This window comes from Ixodes scapularis, unplaced genomic scaffold (assembly GCF_016920785.2).
Source record: "Ixodes scapularis isolate PalLabHiFi unplaced genomic scaffold, ASM1692078v2 PGA_scaffold4__175_contigs__length_147842914, whole genome shotgun sequence".
Classification (NCBI taxonomy): domain Eukaryota; kingdom Metazoa; phylum Arthropoda; class Arachnida; order Ixodida; family Ixodidae; genus Ixodes; species Ixodes scapularis.
The window spans coordinates 105,294,372-105,309,861 of NW_024609879.1; the positions used below are offsets into that span (position 1 = coordinate 105,294,372).

Sequence of the window (15,490 nt, forward strand, 5' to 3'; positions counted from 1 at the left end):
CTCTTTCCTTCCTCTCTTTCTGCTTTTCACTCGCCCTCCTTCTTCTCCAAGGCCTAGCCTAGAAACCGGGACAACATCTGCGAAGGAACAAGTTGTGTTTTGGTTCGCCCATCCACTATTCCCCACCTTCACCGGGACCTGCGCGCACTGGCGGCTTCAACCGGTAAGTTTTTTTGTTTGTTTTGTTTTTGCTTTTTTGAGGTCCTTGAAATGGCCGCCATGACCGCCAGGGGGCAGGTGCTCCCACGTGTGGCGTTGTAGAAAAATGTTAAGTGTTGACACTGCTCGCAGTCAGAGCGGTAATCACGAGGTTTACAGGGGCGATCCAGAACTCCGTTATGGGGGGGGGGGGGGGGGGGGAGGGGGCTATTTAAGGATAATATTCTCCCATTCTTTCTTGTGCAAGGGAGTCCACCCATGTCTCCGAGAAGGGGGGAGGGAGGGGGGTCGACTTTGTATGAGGGGGGGGGGCGGCCGCTTCCGTCGCCCCCCCCCCCCCCCCCTTGAATCCTCCACTGGAGGTTTAAGGGTATGACGGCACGAGGGTATAGCTGCTTCATTCATCCAAATTAATTGGTGCGAATGAGATAAATTATCATTCCGCGAACCATCGCTCCGATGCAAACGTTGGCGCGGCGTAATAAAACTAAAAATGAATTAAGGATACTCTGTTTGTGGACTACCTCTGCCTGTAGCTTTCGCACTGTAATAAACTGCAGTGTAGATATTCCTTTTTTCTCTGTTGTTTTTGATGCAATTGTTGTTGTTTTTGATGTAAAAGATGTTTCACTGACTCGTATATGGTCTTCCTTGTTGATTTGCTGAAGGACAATGTGCACCCCAATTTTTATCAGAACAAAATGTGACCGAAAACAAGCTCAACCCATAACCCAAGACCTGTCATTACTTTGCCCTGTATGCTACACTCAACATTTCACGTTGTGCTAGGTGCCAGATATACCCAGATTTGTTAAAATTGTTCTTGATGGCGATGTCATGCCATAATAGAAAATTTTAAGACTGTAATAAATTTCTTTCTGTATTTTAAGTGAGGGACCCTGTCCGCGAACCATGTTCTTATGCTTCACTAGTTCTTGACGCAATGCGTTTCGCTGCCTCATCTTATCTCGTTGTTTGTATTAATACCACATGGCTATCTCCCCCTTAGTGAACTCAATATTCATCTTCTTAGCACAATGACCCACCCTTCTTAGCATATCATTCTTCACAGGCCTGGTTCTTGAATGTGCTCTAAACCCTATTAACTTGGTTTTACTTCGGTGTAAGCACCATAAGTAATTTCTAATATATATACACATATATATATATATTCAAGACGTGCGCCGAAATCTACGTTTATCGCTTCATGTTTTGTCCGCCAGGGTTGTTAATGTGTACGGCACACGCTGATAAACCAGAAGGATTAAAATAACAGCATTCTCGTTCAACTTACGGCGACCGTAAGTCGAACGAGAATGCTGTTAGTTCAATCCTGCTCGTTTATCAGCGTGTGCCGCACACATTAACAACCCTGGCGGTCAAAACATGAAGCGATAAACGTAGATCTTGGAACACGTCTTCAAAATTGTCAATCGCTCTTCTACTGATCATGCTAATGTTATTATATTGTCGGTCCAAGCGCAACAGAATTACATATAATAACATTATAATTTATATGACCATTACAACATATTTCATTACTTCAGAAATATAATATTCGGATGTCTTCAAATGTTTGAGCATCACGAAATACAGTTGATGGTACTTTTGGTTGCTCAAGAGCCTATCCTGGTCAGTCCCACATGTTTCATTGCTACTTTCCTACTGACTACAGGTTTTCGTGCTCATAATACTCCAAGTGCCAGCTTTTTTTAATCAGAGTGTACCTGAATTTAATCCAGCTGCACACCAATTTAATCCAAGTGCCAATAAATTTAAAATAAGTTGCCAACAATTTAACCCTAACGCCATTCAGTTTAAATCGAGAGTCGCTCAATCTAACCCGTTCATATCTGCGAATTAGCTATGACTACTAACTCATTTGCCACAACAGGTTTAGAGGTTTAAGTTGCTTGCTAGTCACGAGTGACTTTTCAGTGTGTATACGCGTTGGATGACTTGTTCTCTCGTGAATTTCGAAAAATTTCTTAGACCATAATACGTAAGCTCGAGAATGAATGATAGGGATGTTTTGTCGGTGTTAAAATAGTAACGAAAAATTTCAAGAGGCTTGACAGTGAAACCGTGTTTGTCACATTTGCATTCAATTAGGTGTGTGCATTCAATGACACGAACATTTTCATTGAAAATCAAGATGCTGAATTTCGACTGCGTGTATTCCACACTCGGATATGTGGGTTACATGTCCTCGGTTTGAAGGAGAGGCACAATGAACTTGAAATGATTGCGGTCATGGGTTGCGCAATCAACACTTCGAAATCTCTGCATTGCTTCTTGCGTCGCCGTTTGGAGCACCTGCCTTCGGTGTTCCTTTAAGACGGTAGCTTCGGGCGGCGCAAGCACGGCTGCGCTGGTCACTGAGGTAAGTTTTTACGTCAGATTTGATTTTGGGAAAACAGCTCTTCAATTGGGTTGAAGAACGGACTGTACGGCGGTAAGTACTTCAAAGAGTGCCCCTGGGACAGGGCGGAGTCTGCGGCTCGTCGATGTGCGGGCGCGTTATCAAATATAATGACCGCATCCTGGCCGGGAGCTGTTGCCATGATCTCCCTCGAAACTTCCTCCAGGAATTCGTTGAAAGTCAACGAGGGCACTTTTTCCACACTTCTCCACAAGAGGATTTCGTCAGTATACATGCATGCGAGGACGTTGATAACGGGGCCTCTGGTACCTGTAGTTCTCACGACGGATTTCTTCCCACGTTGTGACCTCCCAAACCTCCGACCACACCAAATATTAAAGTTTGTCTCGTCAACGCAATATCGAAGCTGAAGCGGGCCTTTCCCCTGCAGACACGAAGCTTATTCTTTTCTTGCACTTTTTACGTCATCGCGATTTTGGTCAACGGCCTGCGAAGAAAATTGATTTGTCGCGTAACCGTGTCCATTCAAAAGTGTGCAAATTGTAGATTTGTCTCGGAGAGTTGAGAATCGGCTCCCGTTTGAAACCAAGAGGGAGATGCCAGGTTATTGTCTGCAACCGCGGCACGACGCAAGCATACCGCGAGGTGTTTGCGGACGATTTAAAGTAGCAGACGAAGCCCGTTGATAAAGCCGCGGCCCGGTTCAAACATACCGCGAAGTTTTCGCAGACGGTCTTCGAGGAATAGCAGACGGCGTCCGTTGATGAAACCATCGGGCAGCGCTTCTTGCGTCGTCTGCAAACACTTAGTGGAATGCTTGCGCCGTGCCGCGGTTACAGAGGATAAACTGGCATTTCCCGTCTGGTTGCAGACGGCGGCCGATTCTTGGTTCGATGATTCGCATGCAAGTCACCCGAATTTGTGAATGCTCTTGGCAATGAGTTTTTCTAAAGCAAGGGGTCGAGGTCGGCGTCTAAAGGATCCAGCCCTACCTAAACAATCATACCAAAAGGTATACGATCAAGATCGGGCGTCGCTTGACTGCTGGCGATGAGGCGGTGACATCAAACAACTTGCTGAAACACTATAGGACTAAAGTGAAAACTGCTCGGTCAATCGCGAGGACTGACAGAGATGAACCGGAACCCAGAGGAGGCTCAGAGAAGACCTCGGATATTGTGCAAGATCTGGCAGCTATGGTGGATGAAGACCCAACCTACACGCTGAGACCACTCAAACAAGGGCTTGGAGCAACTGGACCAGGCATCCAAATCAGCCTATCTACAATTGGCAGACTTTTGAATGGACACGGTTACACAACAAAGCAACTTTCTCCGCAGCCCGTTGACCGAAATCGCGATGACGTAAAAAGTGCAAGAAATGAGTGCGCTTCGTGGCTAGAGGGAAACGACCCGCTTCAACTTCGATATTACATTGACGAGACAAACTCTAATGTTTGGTGTAGTTGGAGGTTTGAAAGGTTAAAACGTGGGAAGGACGCCGTCGTAAACTAGGTACCAGAGGGCCCAATATCAGCATCCTCGCATACATGTCTGCTGGTGGGACCCTCTTGTGGAGAAGTGTGGAAAAAGTGTCCATGTTGAATTTCAAAGATTTTCTGGAGGAAGCTTAGAGGGAGATCATGGCAACAGCTCCTGGCCAGGATGCGGTCATTATATTTGACAATGCTCCCGCACACCGACTAACCGCAGACGCCGCCTTGTCCCAGGGGCACTCCTTGAAGTAATACCGCCATACAGTCTGTTCTTCAACCCAATTGAAAATATGTTTTCCAAGTTCAAGTCCGTCATGAAAGCTTACCTCAGTGAGCATAGCGCAGTCGTACTTGCGCGGCCTGAAGCTACAACCTTAAAGAACACCAATAGCAGATGCTCCAAACGGTCGCAGTTTGGAGCAATCCAGAAAATTCAACGTGTTAATTGCGCGGCGTATGACCGCAATCATTTCAAGTACATTGTGCTTGCCCTTCATACCAAGGACACGTAACTCACATATTCGAGTGTGGAATACACGCAGTCGAAAATAAGCATCTTGACTTGCATTCAAAATCTCCATGCCTTTGAATGAAGACATTTAATTGAAATACTAATTTTTGAATTCACTTTCAAGTTTCTTGAAAATTTTGGTTACTATTCTAAAACCGACAAAACATTCCAGTCATTTAGTCTCGAGCTTACGTACTATGGTCTCAGAAATCCCTCAAATTCACTAGAGAACAAGTCACCCAAGGCACATATAGAGTGGAAAGTCATTCATGACTTGCAAGCAACTTATACCTCTAAAGCGGTTGTAACATAGGATTTAGTAGTCATAGTTAATTCGCAGATATAAACGGATTAAATTGAGTGAGTCTTGAATTGAAATGAATGACACTGGGATTAAATTGTTGACAACTTGGCTTAAATTCATTGACACTTGGATTAAACTGGTGTACAGCTGGATTGAATACAGCGACACTCGGATTAGATAAGCTGGCACTTGGATTATAATGAGCGGGAAAACCTGTAGTTGATATCCTCAATGGTTGTTAAAATCATGTATGGTTAATAATGTAAAACAGTAATTGAGAAACATTTCTGCGCTATATTATCCACCAACTAAACATTTTCTTGTCATATCAAGATCGGATAAGGATAATGCACCTCCTTTATTCAATATATTTTGAGCATTTGTGTTGGTGGAATCTTTTTGTAGCGGCCGAGTATTTTTTTGCCCTTTTATAATACGCCTATCACGCGACATCTTGGGATGTCACAAATATTCCGCTCACTCGCATAGCGATTTTCTTGCTACGATAAACGTTTGTCTATACTCAAACAAGTTTCCTTCATATTGGAATTGATGGCCTTGAACGAATTTACTATAAATACGGTCGTTTCTCAGATCACGAAAGTAATTATCAACGGTCGTTAGCACGCGAGTACTGGTGGAGCCAAATGCGGAGAATCTAACAGGTGCTTTAAGAACACGTCAGGTCTTCATTTGAAGGTAATTTATCTGCCACATTGGGGGAATGTTATATGTTGAATTTCTGACCTGTGCATTTTTTTTATGTTTCGTTTCTTTGTTTATGAAGTGATGCACTTCTTTTGTGACCTGCCGCTATAGCCAATTAAGGAGTTGGCTTAGGACTCGTGAGGTCACAAATGCAGCTTTCTTCCTCAGTCGCCTTCCATCATTACTAATACTTGATAGAAAATAAATAATATTATTATAAAGTACAAATTCTTAACACATAAGTAAGTCAATTATGAATGGAAGACACTTTCTGAATTTCTTGACAAACAAGGATGCAAATACAAAACCTGCAGCGTTTACAGTTTGCAATCCGCTTGCCAAGCCAAGTTCGCAACCGGTGGTGCGTGTACAGCGATGCAGAGTGTCTCACATCTCACGTGCAGCAACTGACAAACGGAGTGGAATTAAGTAAAAACTTCAGCGATCTAGTTTGTTCAAAAGAGCACCGCTTTTTGCTTATGATCAGCTTTACGTAAATCTTTCTTGTATTTTTTTTATTTAAATGAAAAACAAATGCACATAAAAAACATCATATTATACAGAAACGGTGAACAGATTTACATGCTTGGAATTATTTTTTGCGTGAAATGTTTGATGTTAATTATCATAACAAAACCAGTGTGATTTAAATCACAATAACAATCATAATTTAAATCACGATTTAAATTTTTTTTTTTCATTCTCCACCTTGGTTCAAAGTATCGTATTCTGCGAAACTACTCGTACAGGGTATGCACGAGTAGTAATAGAAAACTTCTATCACCAATGTTTATGCATAGTTGTGCTTGTTCTGTGCCACTTTAATAAAACGCGTCCGTACTCTGAGACAGACAGACAAGACAAATAATAATGAGTATTTATGGTCTCTCTTTTGAACCTGATTCCACAAGACTTAAGGTACGTTTATACTCCAACGTAACGTTGACGGGCGCGGCGTAGCGCAGCACGCACAGATACTGATTGGTCGCAGATAGCGAGTTCCTGCTTGCCGGCCTGCGCTCTGCGCTACGCTGCGTTCACTGCGCTCAACGTCAGAGTATAAACAGCCCTTTAGGGTTCGGTCTTGGACCCTGGCGAAAGTCGAAACTATTTCGGTTAGTAATTGGACGTGACGTCACGGCTTTAAGCTAGGCAAGCGTTATGCCACCAATGATTAGAAAATATTTTGGTAAGAATCTCTCATTGAAAGAGGGATGGTAAAAGAGGTCTCAAGGCAGCAGATGTGCTTGTTCCGAGAACTCCTTTATCCACAGGTGGGTGTCAGCTTGCGTCAGGGGCCGATTTATGGGTCAGGGTTTGGGAGGGAGGGGGGGGGGGGGGGGGGGGGGGTCTGCAGAGAGATCTGACGTGACTGGCGGAACATAGCCCAGATCTAATTTGTTGACCCACAGCTGGCCACTTCACCGAATACTAAACATTCCTCCATAAAAAATCTAGTATATGTCGTGCGTGTGTATGTGTGTGTGTTTTTTCATAAGAAGTCTCTTTTTCAGGGGCTTAGCGGGAGACGACTGACTGCCCCCCCTCTCCCCTTTTCTCTTTATGTACGCCCCTGACCTGTGTGCGGTAGCCAGACCCAATTGAACACACACACACACACACACACACACACGCACGCACGCACGCACGCACGCACGCACGCACGCGCGCACGCGCACACGCGCACGCGCACACGCGCACACGCGCTCACGCACACACACACACACACACACACACACACACACACACACACACACACAGAGATTGTCGATTGCTGTCTTCGCGAAACAAATTCACGCTCGTGTTTGCCTCGCCGCGGGACGAAATTTATAGATAATTCACCTTTCTTCGATTCCGTTGGAAGATTACTTGTAAGTGTTATCTTGTTTTAGATTCCATGGCAAATGATACCGCCATAGCAGGGCACCCTCGCGGATTCCCCTGACTCCCATTGGTTGGCGTAAGCGATCAGCGACAGTGACCATAGCGAAAGCCAATGACATTCCCGTGGAAAGTCGCAGTAATGAGAGTATACTGCGCGCAAGTTCCTCTGCTGTTTGCACACCTCGTACCTTTGTTTGCTGCCGACGGATTTCGTCTGCGTGTCGCCCCCAGGTTCGCCCACGTGCTTTTGTTTTCCATCTAGTTCTACCAATGACGGCGTGCGGTCAGCTGCATCGTCATAGGGCGTTCTTTGCACGTCATTTATGCTGGCCATTGATTGGCGCTCCCCTCCCTAACGTGCCGATGAGCGAAAGACGTCTTCTGGAACACTTGCTCGTAGTATATTGGCCTCGAGGTCGGCCTAGAGGTGGCGCTACTGTCGCGCTATCATCATCATCAAAGCGGGGATGGAAGCATGGCCGCCCCATAGGCTCTCTACGTTCGCGCACGAGACGCTGTAGATTCCTGCTTTTAATTTGTCGCATAGTATCGGCAGGAAAACAATTTTGGCGGAAAATGGTGCGGCACTGTCTGGCGCTTCAGTGAAGATTGAATTGTGCTACCAGCGTACGGCCTAAATTTAAACAATCGTCTGTGTGGATGCGTCGTCTGCTCTAGGCAGACGTTTTGAAGCATGGATCATTACGACGGATGCCTGTCTCCGGCTGAACTGCACTTTTTATGTTAAATATTTGTATGTTTTAAAAGATGTATCGGTTCACCAGCGTGGGAATTCAACAAAACAATGAATTCTAACCAAGATAACATAATACTCGTACTGTGAAATCGCAGGTATGCATTTTTTTGTAATTTTTAGCCTTGCAGTCATATAAATATTTTGCTTGAAGAGAAGTTAGTGCTGTATTGAAAATTACCGTGCTGTTGACTTCCATGGAAGCCCTTTACAGTGCAATGTTGTTGGTAAGTTTTTCGGAGTCGTAATAATTTTGCTACGTTGCGATGAGGAGAGAGTGCCTCTTCTAGGTTAGAACCCGAACACTGTTCGTTGACATGGCAAAAAAGACAAGTGAAACAAACTATTCTAATATATATGCCGCAAGTAGAACAAACGAGAGTAACCAAGCAACGTATTAGCGTGCTTGTAAATCGATTGTTTTCTTGGTAGTGTGGGTTCACACGCTTCAATTTTCTCGGTGAAGGCCGCGGATGTTAAGAGGCTAATAATATAAATTTCGGGCTAAATAATCTTATATTCCAACATAGTATATATTCTTGCAACATCTACAAATGATCCGCTTCATGACACAGACGGCATCGGCTGCAGCAACACTCCTTCACTGATGAGAGCTAGCGACTCTCACGAGACTTTCCGATCACCCTCCGCCCTCACCTAAAGCATGTCGGGATTGAACAGTTCATCGATTAACCTCCAGATTATTCAAGTGATGGTTTAAACTCGATATTTCTTTTTGCCGTTTAATCGGAATCTTGTGCTGGAGAAAGTCAGGAAAAGGTAAGCAAAATTTCTGCCTTAATATTCCTGACGTATTTCACTCTTTTAAGACACAGGCTTGCACGGTAAACTACTTCAGCATGCTTGTGATTGGCACCGAGGGTGATTATACTGTTTAAATAATAACTTCAAAATTACTTCACTTTATAAGGCTTCATATTTCTGCAGGCGTCACAACGTGAATTTTAATAACAGGTGGAACCAGCTGAACAAGGAAGGAAGGAAGGAGAAACACAAAAACAACGGACCGCTGGACTACGACTATTTTAATCCTGTCAACAATTTTATTCGTACAACAATTAAAATAGTTGTAGTCCATCGGTCAGTTGTCTTTTCTGTTTCTCCTTCCCTCCTTGTTCAGCTGGTTCAACTCGTGATATACAATAATCTAATAGATCAGCTCATCCCCGTTGAGAAGTTTAAAATGGGAATGCAATATGTCATTTATGACATGGTAAAAATAGTAAGAAATGTAATTTTAACGTACCGCAATTCATGCAATATGACCGGTGAAAAATCAACTAACAGATGTACCAATTGATTAGTCTGTTAAAGGGTAGCGATCACTCATGGGTAATTTTTTAATCAAACCACAGCTCCAATCAACATTTAATGTTTTATGAAAGCTATGATTTCTGCAATATAACAAAAATATGTGGGACCAGCGGTCGTGTACGAACCACAACACTAAGATTATGGAAGCATCAGACTTAATGATAATAGCTTTGCTGAATTTGCACGCATCTGAAACGATACAAAGCAGCCTTTGGTAAGAAGAAACAACAACAAAAACAACAAGCGTTTAATGAGGAGGGCTCAGCTCAGCTGGAAACACGCTTGCGTCGTCGAGATCCATGGTTCTGGACGTGCGCCCGTAGCCGACGATGCACGGCGGTATACCCGCTTTCGAATGTTTCCAATTTTTGTCGCACGGTGGCAACACGTTTCGATATCGAGGCGAATAGACAATTCCAGCGAAATTTACCGACCCAGAAATGCATTCTACGTGTGATAAGGTTTGCTAGGTATAGCGGAACTGCTGCCGCAAATTGCTACACCTGCATCCGCCGGTTTGATCCCGTTGCCTCCTCCAATATCCGCGGATAATTCCCGGCGGCACAGTACCTAATGAATTTGAGATCTATAGGGCGTCCAAAATACCCAGGCTCGATCTAAAATCGGCCGTAAAAATCGGCGCCTGCACGAAGCAATCTAAACTTTCCGTCAAAGGTGTATATCACAAGTTGGTTTTATCTTGTAAAATTACAAAGCGTATCTCTCTTTCTGTAAAAAAAAAAAGGGGTAAAAGAATGTGCCGGGGTCAACGGCGGACGGCGACGCAGACGACCGAGCCGAGTGGCGGGGCGTGTTTGGCGCACGTATTGATAGATGGCGCTACCTCCTTCTCGAAACGACTAAGAGACTGCTCACGACAAGCATAATCTACTAAAATTAAAAAAAAAAAATGTTTGTAATATATCTTCGATTTAGAAATAAACGCGGACAGTATAGCAAAACTTGAAAGAACAAAAATCAAAGGAAACGTGGTCGCGTAAGGACAGCGCCAACGGCGCTTTTACTGCCGACGGATTTTGTCTGCAGTGCGTGTCGTCTGCTTTCTTTTGCTGGCCGGCTAGAGCCAACTTTATTAAATTAGCTCACTTACGGAACTGCTCATAGACGCTCCATGCACGAGCAATACCCCTCTTCACCAACCACGACTCGCCTCCGGTCGCTGGACGCGCCGGACGGCTGCTTTGGTAACTGCACTGTATTCTATGGGATACGTATACGTTTCGAGACGCAGCGTCTAGATGGCGGTCTATCGTACTCTATTGAACACACAGTTCGTAAACGAAAATCTAGATGGCGCTTCAAACGACGGGAGGCGGACTGAAGTGAGTGAGGGGGGCCGCGGGGTACCCTGTTCCGCGGGAGTTCCACAACTGAGGTAATCTAGTAACGTTGGCTACAGCTGCTCTCGACGCAATCTATCAGTATACGTGCACCAAACGCACCCCACCACTGGACTAGGTCGTCTGCGTCGCCGTCCGCCGTTGTCCCAGGCAAGGTTTTTGGTCCTATTTTCTGCAGAAAGGGAGCAACGCCATGTCATTTTGCATTATAAAACAGATTTGTGAAATTAACAATGGACGAAAAGTTTAGATTGTGACGTGCAGGTGCCCATCTTTACGGCCCATTATAGATCGAGCCTGGTTATTTCCAACACCTTATATGTGGAAGGCTGTTATCGTTTGTTGACTTCTACTGTGAATAAAACCTTCAACGTGTTTTTTTTTCTTTTTTTTTTTTGCTGAGAAACACACACATATGTGAAACAAAATTTGGACAGATGTTCGGACCAGGATCCTGACGCCTGTCCAACTTTTTGTTTCCCCATCCGCGCCAGACATTCTAAAAAAACGTCTGCAAGTTCACTTTCCCACAGAACACGGTGACGGTCCATCATTCACGGCCAACTAAGAAGAATCCCGGAAAACAACAAAAGTCAGAAGATACGGTTGGGTCTGAAAAACAAGATTTCCGCGAGGGACAACGAGCAAAGGCAAGCGTCGTGCACACATTGCAATCTTTTGTCACACAGTTACCGAGAGTTAGAAAAACGCGGGGCGGGGCAAATACCGAGCATCTAATTACCGCTCCGCAGCCAATCAGAATGCAACATTGGCCAACAAGAACGCCAAAGAATTAATCACGAAGCAAGTCGCATAAATTAACATGATAAGCGACACTTTTCGTTTTCGAAGCTGAGAGTGACAATAATTATATTCTTCCATTCGTCATTCGCTGGTTACCTTCTATTGTTCGCCATATATGACGAGTCTCAGCAAAAAGAAACAAACTATTTTTTTTTATTATTAGACATAAGCTGGTGGCATTCTGTCAGGGTTTTATTTTAGCTCGGACGTTAATTGCTGGAGTTTCTCAGGTGCTTCAAACGTGTTTCAGGCGTCTCGGGTGTTCGAGGGGTCATCCCACATTAGAGAATAATAAACTGGAACGCGAGGAGTCCCGAACAATGGAGACCTGAATTCAGCAAAGCCATGCGGTCCGCAGGGCCGATTTATTCAAAGCGCCTCAGGATGCGGAACTCCGGAGCATGTCTTAGTTTACACAGGAGGTCACTCAGTCACGAGCGCCGACTTTGCCAGACGAGAACAAAACGTATAACACGGCTCATAAGTCGGTATGTTAAACAAAACATACGATGGACCTTGCCGATGTTTATCAACACGTCGCGACGCGCGTTGCTCCCCGGAGAACGCCAATGACACGAAACGCCTTCTGCTCGGAAAGACTTCGACTGAAAAAACTTAAAATGTTTCGTAAGAAATATATATATATATATATATATATTAGGTTTTTTATTTGTGTCATGCTTGTGAAGACGTCATTAAGTAGCCCGAACAGCATTGGTACAGAAGGAATTAGGTAAAGTGAATTTTCACAGCAGTCCATTTAAGCTTGAATTAAGGCACAATCACACATCCCGCTGTCTATAAGCACCCATGCAACAAAGCCGACTTTGGTTTCTTTTAGTAGAACGACACCCATTGATATTCTAAAGTAACTGTAAAAAAGTTTACTTGCAGATGCAGAGCACTTGGGGAGCCAAGCACAACTATCTACCAAGATGGCTTGCCAAATTATGAAGCCAGAGGACCGTTTGTATCGAAAATGTAAAGACTGCGATGTGGCAGTGAGCATGACGTTTAGCACGATCGCGCTCATTGTCATCACTCAATGTTACACTGCAGACTTAATTTTAGGTCGGTCTTTTTCCGTCCATCGCAATCATCGGTTTTCCAGGTTCCCCGAGTAAAGGCAGAAGCTCAACAATTCTTAGAGTTATTGTCGTTTCTCTCTCTCCCCCCCCCCCCCCCCCCCCCCCTTTTTTTTTTTTCGCTGTTAGAGTAACCTGTTGGATCGACCGTAGCCTGTATCAACGCAAGGTATGCAGTCTGAAGATCCCCCTTCAGCTCGTGATTTTACCTGCAATGACACTTCGGCGAGCACGCGTATAGGCGAAGATGACGGAAAGCAGGGAGCGCGTGCTGGAGTCTGAGCTACTCAAACAGATCTTATGTTACAAGAAACAAACTACGCGGAGAGAAACTGAAAGACAGGAGGAGGCGGGAGCGTGTGGGGACGTCAGAGCGCAGAGTTCTGATTGGAGGGAGATAGTGGGTAGAGACGAGGGCAGCTAGCCTTTGCGTCTACCCCCTAATCCTTCCAATCAGAGGTCGGAGCTCTGACAAAACACTCTCGTCTCCTCGTGTATTTCAGTTTTTCTCCGCATGGACATTTTCTGAAGGTTTGAATTCATGTCGAACTGCTACGGAATGTGACGCAAGCTTTATGTAGGATTTTGTGTTTTTGGAGTTTATTTATTGTGAAATTTGGAGGGTGTTTTTCGGAGTGTATTTTTCGCTGAAAAGGCGTAATTTAGTGGAGCTTTTTTTTTAGATTCTTGATTTGTTTACACTTCGAAGTTCCTTTTACGGCGTAACCAATTTTTAACATTAAAAAAAAAAAAATGCGGGTACCATGACCCGTTGTCCTGAAGGAACCTTGACCAGCTAAAAGGCAAATAATTTTATTTTGTCAGTCGTTCGAGATTTCAAAGGAGTCTAAAGTGACGTTTCCTCAAGACCGTAAACCCCATGCTCTAATAAACTATATTTGTAAAACGAAAACAATTTTTTTGTCGTGATTGAAATTTGGAATTATCCGGATAAATCTGAATTGATAAAATATATACCGGCGAGTATTTTTCGAATTTTTTTCTCGAATTTATTCGAAAACACGGAACCCTAGCTATTGCGGCTCTGTTAATTACTTAATTATTTTCATTCCCCAACTCCGTTTTAATGGTGCTACATACTGTTGTTGTCGTTTGAGCCAACCCGCCACACGATACTGACCAGCGCAGAAATGTCTGGTCCGGTTTATACGAGAATCGCCCTCATCTCCGAAACGTATCGTGGTGTTTCGCAGCAGCATCTGGAAGACCACTTCCTTCTTGGAGGCGCCGTTGAAACAACAAGTACCCCGCCCTCTTACGTCTGTTCATCGCCCGCTTTGTTTCTTGTTATGACGGCAGCCATCTTGAATCGCTCAGGGTTGCGCGACGACGTGCTCGTTCGCGTGGGAAAGAGCCGACCCATTTGGAAGAGTTGGAGAGTGACAGCAGTTTTGGCCCGCTCGGCAGATAGTACTAATGAATGGGGACACGACGTCTGCTGTGCTCCATCAAGACAGGACTGGAAAAAGAGAGCGGTTAGTTTCGCAGTTGGGTGCTCGTAATTGGCTTGACGACGCTGTCGCAGTCAGAGCCTCCTTTTTGGCAAGGTCAGGTCGGACAGTCACTCGAGTGAAACTCCGTCTGCTAATTCGCGCTAATTGCAAAACTTTCGGACGAGAATGAGCTTCCGGATGGAGTTTCAAATGAGAAGCACGATGAACAGTTATGACAGAAACTAACACGCTGCAGTCATGTTGGGTTCCCACTGAAACTTAAGCTCTTTCACAAGGTGAAAAGTTATTGGGCAAGATTAGTAGGAAAAAAAAATAAAGCGTTCTTAATCATGTCGTTAACTACGATTGCCCTTGGAGACAATAGTACATGTACTACTCTAAAAAGTAATTGGGTGGTTTCATTTCATATCGGGCAGGCTAAAAGGGTCTAACTCTTAATTATGACGGGAAAAAAAAAGGTTTTGGGGGCGTTTCTCAAATGAAGGAGGGCGCAAACCGCATGTTTCCCAGGTTTTTTGTTCTCGAGTTACGAAGCCTAGAAGCCGCAGTGCCAGAAACTAGAGTTTTTGCATGCCGTCGCAGGTCGCATGCTTGACACCTTCTGCTGACGCTAGTGTTTTTTCTACACCCTTTTAACTTTTCCCCCTCATTTAATAGGTTTGCGCACTCCTTCATTTGAGAAATGCCCCCAAAAGAGATATTTTTTTCGTGAAAATTAAAAATTGGACCCTTTCAGCCTGCCCGATAAGGGGGGTTTCAACTCAAATAGGGCAAACTAAAAGGGTCTACTTTTTAATTTTTACGAAACAAATATGTGTTTTGGGGGCATTTCTCAAATGAAGGAAAGCGCGAACCGCATGTTCCCCAGACTGCTTGTTCTTCAGTCCGGGACAAGCATCGAACTTTCGGTGCCTCCAGTTGCGCCAGGCTCGTAGAGGAGATCAGTGCTATAAACACTGATCTCAATGACAATTGCCGCATCGCGCTTCCCCGCTTGTTCACTGCAGCGCGAGTGAAGCCACCGAACGGCCATCTTGCTCGGGCAGGATTTGCGGTTTTGCTAGCCTTTCGCTGCGGTTTTCCAACGTGTTGTAGACACGTTTTCTACTCGTTCGTCGTCATCCGCCGAGGAAGTATTTTTTAATACTCAGTGCACCGTTGAGACTCGCCGTTGTGAACACGTAAAAGATTTTACGAAAGCGCAGTACCGCAGAAAAAAGGCACAACTCGTC

At 44.6% G+C, this 15,490-nt stretch overlaps 1 protein-coding gene across 1 annotated transcript in view; it reads left to right on the top strand.

Moving 5' to 3' along the window:
• Positions 1-15,490, top strand: part of LOC8027521 (excitatory amino acid transporter 2-like) — a 54,699-nt gene continuing 39,209 nt past the window's right edge. The window contains exon 1 of the mRNA XM_029983354.4: positions 1-163. The gene's annotated coding sequence lies outside the window, so the exon portion shown is untranslated. The remainder of the gene's footprint in view (positions 164-15,490) is intronic.